We start from the raw sequence: 7,808 nt of genomic DNA on the forward strand, positions 1-7,808 counted from the left end.
GCCCCCGGACAGTCCGGGACAATCGCGACACCGCCTCCGCGACAACGAGAGGGCACCGGGGGACAGAGGGACAATCGCGACACCGGGAGGGGAAGGGAGGGACGGGGACAGCGCCCCGGAGCCCCCGGGGCCGCCCCCGGTACCCCGAAAGCTGCCCCGGGGCCACCCCCGGTACCCCCGCAAGCTGCCCCGGGCGCTCTGGGCCGAGCGGAGCCTCCCTGGGCCGGGGCACCAACGGCAACGGCGGCAACGGCAGCGGGCACGGGGCAACGGCAGCGGGGGGAGGGCGCGGGGCAAAGGGCACGGGGCACCGTGACAACGGGCACGGGGCAAAGGGGCAACGGGCACCGTGACAACGGGCACGGGGCGATGGGCACGGGCACCGTGACAACGGGCACGGGGCAAAGGGGCAACGGGCACCGTGACAACGGGCACGGGGCAAAGGGGCAACGGGCACCGTGACAACGGGCACGGGGCGATGGGCACGGGGCACCGGGGGAGGGGACAGCGGGGACAGCGGGGCACGGGGAAAGGGGCGGGAGCGGCACCGGGGAGCGGGGACAAACAGGGAAGGGGACACCGGGAACGGGACTGGCACCGGCACCAGGGACAGATGGCACCGGCACCGACCACGGGGACAAACAGGGATGGGACACCGGGAACGGGACACCGGGAACGGGACTGGCACCGGGGGCAGCACCAGGGACAGATGACACTGGCACCAGGGACGGGACAAACGGAAGGGACACCGGGAATGGGACACCGGGAACGGGACTGGCACCGGGGGCAGCTGGCACGGGGTGGGACAGGGAAGGGGACACCGGGAATGGGACATCGGGAACCGGACTGGCACCGGCACCAGGGACAGACGGCACCGGCACCGGCCACGGGGACAAACAGGGAAGGGGACACCGGGAATGGGACACCGGGAACGGGACTGGCACCGGGGGCAGCTGGCACGGGCTGGGACAGGGAAGGGGACACCGGGAATGGGACACCGGGAACGGGACTGGCACCGGCACCGGGCACGGCACAGGGAAGGGGACACCGGGAATGGGACACCGGGAACGGGGCTGGCACCGGGGACAGCTTGAATGGGAGTGGCACCGAGAACGGGACACTGGGAACGGGACCGACACCGGGGATGGGACACCGGGAACGGGGCAAACAGGGATGGGACACCGGGAACGGGACTGGCACCGGCACCGGGCACGGCACAGGGAAGGGGACACCGGGAATGGGACTGGGGTGGCACCGGGGACGGGAGGTTGGGAATATCGGGAATGGCACATCGGGAACGGGATTGGCACCGGCACCGGGCACGGGGACAAACAGGGATGGGACACCGGGAATGGGACACCGGGAATGGGACTGGCACCGGGGATGGGACACCGGGAACGGGACTGGCACCGGGGGCACGGGAATGGCACCGGGAAGGGGACACCGGGAACGGGACTGGCACCGGGGGCACGGGAATGGCACCGGGAAGGGGACACCGGGAACGGGATTGTCACCGCGGAGAGCTGGCACCGGGGTGGCACCGGGAACGGGGACAGCCATGGGACAACGGGATGGGACACGGGGAACGGCACCGGGGGCGGATGGAACGGGGATGGCACCGGGAACGGGGACAAACAGGGGAGGGGACACCGGGAATGGCACATCGGGAATGGGACAGCTGGCACCGGCACCGGGCACGGGGATGGCACAGGGAAAGGGACACCGGGAATGGGACAGCTGGCACCGGGGATGGCACAGGAAGGGGACACCAGGAAGGGGAGTGGCACCGGGGACAGATGGCACGGGGGTGGCACCGGGGATGGGACATTGGGAACGGGGATAAACAGGGATGAGATACCGGGAACGGGACTGGCACCGGGGGCAGCTGGCACGGGGGTGACACCGGGAAGGGGACACCGGGAATGGGACATTGGGGTGGGGACACCGAGAACGGGACTGGCACCGGCACCGGGCACGGGGATGGCACAGGGAAGGGGACACCGGAATGGGGACAAACAGGGATGTGGCACCGGGAATGGGACATCGGGAATGGCACAGCTGGCACCGGCACCGGGGGCAGCTGGCACGGGGAAGGGCACACCGGGAACGGGACTGGCACCGGGAACGGGACAGGCACCGGCACCAGGCACGGGGATGGCACAGGGAAGGGGACACTGGGAATGGGACTGGCACCGGGATGGGACATTGGGAACGGGACTGGTACCGGGGGCAGCTGGCACGGGGGTGGCACCGGGAAGGCACCGGGAACACCGGGAATGGGACGGGCACCGGCACCGGGCACGAGGTGGCACGGCACCGGGCATGGGGAGGGACACCGGGAATGGGACACCGGGAATGGGACTGGCACCGGGAACGGGACTGGCACCGGCACCGGGCATGGGGAGGGGACACCGGGAAGGGGACACCGGGAACGGGCACGTGGCAGCGGGGACAGCGGGCACAGCAGGGACAGCGGGCACAGGGAAAGGAATGGCACCGGGACACAGGGACAGGGACAGGGGTGGCACCGGGACAGGGGTGGCACCGGGGACAACGGGCACAGAGAAAGGGACACCGGGAGAGGGCACGTGGCACCGGGAATGGGCACACGGCAAGGGTGGCACGGGGGACAACGGGCACCAGCAACGGGGGTGGCATTGGGACATTGGGAATCGGGGTGGCACCGGGGACAAGGGGCACATGACACCGGCACCGGGCACGTGGCAGCGGGGACAGAGGGCACAGGGGTGGCACAGGGGTGGCACTGGGGACAACGGGCACAATGAAATGGGTGGCACCGGGAACGGGCACGTGGCAGCGGGGACAGAGGGCACAGGGAAAGGGACAGGAGTGGCAGCGGGGACAGAGGGCACGGGGGTGGCACCGGGACACTGGGAAAGGGAGTGGCACCGGGGACAACGGGCACAGGGAAGGGGGGGCACAGCGACACGGGACAAGGAGTGGCACGGGGGACAACGGGCACAGGGAACGGGGGTGGCACCCGGAATGGGCACATGGCAAGGGTGACAGCGGGGACAGAGGGCACGGGGGTGGCACCGCGACACTGGGACAGGAGTGGCACCGGGGACAACGGGCACAGAAAACGGGGGTGGCACTGGGACACTGGGACAGGAGTGGCACTGGGGACAACGGGCACAGAAAACGGGGGTGGCACCGGGCAGGGGACACAGGGAATCGGGGTGGCACCGGCAAGGGGACAGCGGGGACAGGGACAGGGGTGGCACCGGGCACAGCTGGCACGGGGATGGCACTGGGAGTGGGACACTGGGACAGGGGGTGGCACCAGGAAGGGGACAACTGGCACGGGGGTGGCACCGAGAAGGGGACAATGGGCAGGGGACAACAGACACGGAGGTGGCACTGGTGACAACTGACACGGGTGGCACCGGGGACAACGGGCACAGGGCAGGGGGGTGGCACTGGGAAGGGGACACTGGGACAGGGGGGTGGCACCAGAGGGAAGGGGGACAACTGGCACTGGGGTGGCACTGGTGACAACTGACACGGGTGGCACCGGGGACAACGGGCACAGGGCAGGGGGGTGGCACCGGGAAGGGGACAGCGGGACAAGGGGTGGCACGGGGGTGGCACTGGTGACAACGGGCACCGGGCAGGGGACAACAGCCACGGGGTGGCACTGGTGACAACGGGCACCGCTCGGGGCTGGGTGGCACCGGGCCAGCGCCACCGCCCGGCTTGGGGACAGCGACACGCGGGGGGCGGGGCACGAGGGGGGGGCGGGAATTGGGGGACCCCAGCCCCTCCCCCCGCCCCAATGTCCCCGATTGTCCCCGATTGTCCCCAATTGTCCCCAATTGTCCCCAATGTCCCCACAGCCCCGCTCACATCGCCCCCCAGCGGCTCCAACCGCCGCGCCCGCGCCGGCCACGCCCCCCGGCTGTCAATCAGCTGATGTCACACCCACTCGGTGCTGATTGGGTGAGGGCGCGGGGGGCGTGACCGGGAGAGACCAAAATGCGGCGGGGGGGGGGGGGGAAGAACCCCTCCCCTTTTGGGTTCGCCCGTTTAGGGATCCAATGGAGAACCCCAAAATTGGGGATCCCACAGAGACCCCAAAATTAGGGGACCTCAGAATTGGGGGTCCCTATAGACCCCCCAAAATTAGGGACCCCATAGACCCCCCCCCCAACATTAGGGACCCCCAGAGATCACGCCCCAAATTTAGGGGACCCCAGAATTTGGGGACCCCATAAACTCCACAAAATTAGGGGACCCCATAGACCCCCCAAAAATTAAGTGACCTTAGAGACCCCCCCAAAATTAGGGACCCCTTAGACCCCCTCCCCAAATTTAGGGCACCCCCTAGACCCCAAAATTAGGGGTCCCTACAGACCCCCCCAAAATTAGGGACCCCACGGACTCCACTATTAGGGGTCCCTATAGACACCCCAAAATTAGGGGACCCCATAGACCCCCCCCTAAAATTAAGTGACCTTAGAGAGACCCCCCTAAATTAGGGAACCCCATAGATCCCAAAATTAGGATCCCATAAATCCTCCCAAAATTAGGGGGACCCCCTAGACCCCAAAATTAGGGACCCCTTAGACCACCCCCAAATTTAGGGGACCCCAGAGATCCCAAAATTAGGGACCCCACAAATCCCCCCAAAAGCCGCTGTCCCCCCAGATTCATCCATTCAGGATCCCTGAAAACGTGGAAAACCCTGAACCCCATTTTCCTCTAAATCCCCCCATTTGGGATCCCCTAAATCCCATTTCACCGCAAATTCCCCCATTTGGGATCCCCTAAAATGACAAAACCCCAAATCCCATTTCCCCCCAAATTCCCCCTTCTTCCCCCAAATTTCCCCTTTTAGGACCCCCCCAAATTCCCCATTTAGGAAAGTCCCAAATTCCCCTATTTACACCCAAATTCCCCCATTTTCACCCCAAATTTCCCCTTTAGGGCCCCCCAAACCGCCTGACCCCAAACCCCATTTTCCCCCACATTCCCCACTTAGGACCCCCCAAATTTCCACATTTAGGACCTCCCAAATTCCCCCATTTCCACCCAAATTCCCTTATTTTCACCCCAAATTTCCCCATTTAAGATCCCCCATTTCTCCCCAAATTTCCCCTCTAGGATCCCCCCAAATTCCCCATAAATTCCCCATTTAGGACCCCCCAAATTTCCCCATTTAGGATCCCCCCATTTTCCCCTAAATTTCCCCATTTAGGACCCCCCAAATTCCCCATTTCCTCCCAAATTCCCCACTTAGGATCCCCCAAATTCCCCCACTTAGGACCCCCCCATTTTCCCCCAAATTCCCCACTTAGGAATCCCCCAAATTCCCCATTTAGGATGCCCCAAATTCTCCTTTAGGACCCCCCAAATTCCCCCATTTCCCCCAAATTCCCCCTTTAGGATCCCCCATTTCCTCCAAATTCCCCTTTAGGACCCCCCCAAATTCCCCTTATTTTCCCCCAAATTTCCCCATTTAGCCCCCAAATTCTCCCATTTAGGATCCCCCATTTTCCCCCAAATTTCCCCATTTAGGATGCCCCAAATTTCCCCATTTAGGATGCCCCAAATTCCACCCATTTAGGACCCCCCAAAATTCCCCATTTTCCCCCAAATTTCCCCATTTAAGATTCCCCCATTCCTCCCCAAATTTCCCCTCTAGGATCCCCCCAAATTCCCCAAAATTCCCCATTTAGGACCCCCCCAAATTTCCCCATTTAGGATCCCCCATTTTTCCCCCAAATTTCCCCATTTAGGACCCCCCAAATTCCCCCATTTCCCCCCAAATTCCCCCTTTAGGACCCCCCAAATTTCCCCACTTAGGATCCCCCCAAATTTCCCCCATGTAGGACCCCCCAAATTCCCCCATTTAGGACTCCCCAAAATCCCTTATTTTCACCCCAAATTTCCCCCATTTAGGACCCCCCAAATTCCCTTATTTCCCCCCCCAAATTTCCCCTTTAGGACCCCCCAAATCCCCTTATTTTCACCTCAAATTTCCCCCATGTAGGACCCCCCAAATTCCCTTATTTCCCCCCCAAATTTCTCCTTTAGGACCCCCCAAATCCCCTTATTTTCACCTCAAATTTCCCCTTTAGGGCCCCCCAAATTTCCCCTTTAGGACCCCCCAAATTCCCCCATTTCCCCCCCAAATTTTCCCCATTTGGGATCCCCCATTTTCCCTTATTTTCACCCCCAATTTCCCCTTTAGGGCCCCCAAATTCCCCCTTTAGGATCCCCCAAATTCCCCCTTTAGGACCCCCCAAATTCCCCATTTAGGACCCCCCAAATCCCCCCTTTAGGACCCCCCAAATTTCCCCTTTAGGACTCCCCAAATCCCCTTATTTTCACCCCCAATTTCCCCTTTAGGGCCCCCCAAATTTCCCCATTTAGGATCCCCCAAATTCCCTTATTTTCCCCCCAAATTCCCCATTTAGGACCCCCCAAATTCCCCCCAAATTTCCCCATTTAGGACCCCCCAAATTTCCCCATTTAGGACTCCCCAAATTCCCTTATTTTCACCCCAAATTTCCCCTTTAGGACCCCCTAAATTCCCCCACTTAGGACCCCCCATTTTCCCCCAAATTCCCCCACTTAGGATCCCCCCAAATTCCCCAAATTTCCCCATTTAGGACCCCCCAAATTCCCCCTTTAGGACCCCCCAAATTTCCCCACTTAGGACCCCCCATTTTCCCCAAATTCCCCCACTTAGGATCCCCCCAATTTCCCCTTCAGGACCCCCCAAATTTCCCCTTTAGGACCCCCAAATTCCCCCAAAATTTCCCCATTTAGGACCCCCCAAATTCCCTTATTTTGCCCCCAAATTTCCCCTTCAGGACCCCCCAAATTCCCCCCTTTAGGACCCCCCAAATTCCCCATTTTCACCCCAAATTTCCCCTTCAGGGCCCCCTTTCCCTCCCGGGGCCCTTTTAGGGCCGCCCCCCCCCCTTATCAGCCCCTTCCAGCCCCCCAAAAAACCCCAAAAAACCCCCAAAAAACCCCAAAATCGGCGCCGCCCCTCCCCCGCAGCCCCCCCAACCCCCCCGGGGCCGTTCGGGGTTTTTGGGGCGCCCTTTGGGGTTTTTGGGGCGCCCTTTGGGGTCACCCCAAGGCAGCGCTGACCTTGCCCTGCAGCGGCCGCGGCCGAAACGGGAGCGGGGCCGGCTCGGGGATTTGGGGGGGCCCCGCCCCATAAAGGGCCACCCCAAAAAACGGAGCGCTGGCTGGGGAGAGGGGTTGGGGTTCGGGGGGCCTGAAAGGGATTTGGGGTTTTTATTTGGGGTTTTGGGGGGGTCCTAAAAGGGATTTGGGGTTTTTATTTGGGGTTTTTATTTGGGGATTTGGGGTCCTAAAAGGGGATTTTGGGTTTTTATTTGGGGATTTGGGGTTTTTTATTTGGGTTTGGAGGGTCCTAAAAGGGATTTGGGGGGTCCTAAAATGGATTTGGGTTTTTTTATTTGGGGTTTTTATTTGGGGTTTTGGGGTCCTAAAGGGATTTGGATTTTTCATTTAAGGTTTGGGGGGTCCTAAAAGGGATTTGGGGGGTCCTAAAAGGGGATTTGGGGTTTGGGGGGTCCTAAAATGGATTTGGGGTTTTTATTTGGGGTTTTTATTTGGGGTTTGGGGGGGCCCCGCCCCATAAAGGGCCACCCCAAAAAACGGAGCGCGGGCTGGGGCGGGGATTTGGGGTTTGGGGGGGCCTGAAAGGGATTTGCGGGGTCCTAAAATGGATTTGGGGTTTTTTATTTGGGGTTTTATTTGAGGTTTTGGGGTCCTAAAAGGGATTTGGGTTTTTTTATTTGGGG

Source organism: Zonotrichia leucophrys, unplaced genomic scaffold (assembly GCF_028769735.1).
Source record: "Zonotrichia leucophrys gambelii isolate GWCS_2022_RI unplaced genomic scaffold, RI_Zleu_2.0 Scaffold_209_87164, whole genome shotgun sequence".
NCBI classification, from domain to species: domain Eukaryota; kingdom Metazoa; phylum Chordata; class Aves; order Passeriformes; family Passerellidae; genus Zonotrichia; species Zonotrichia leucophrys.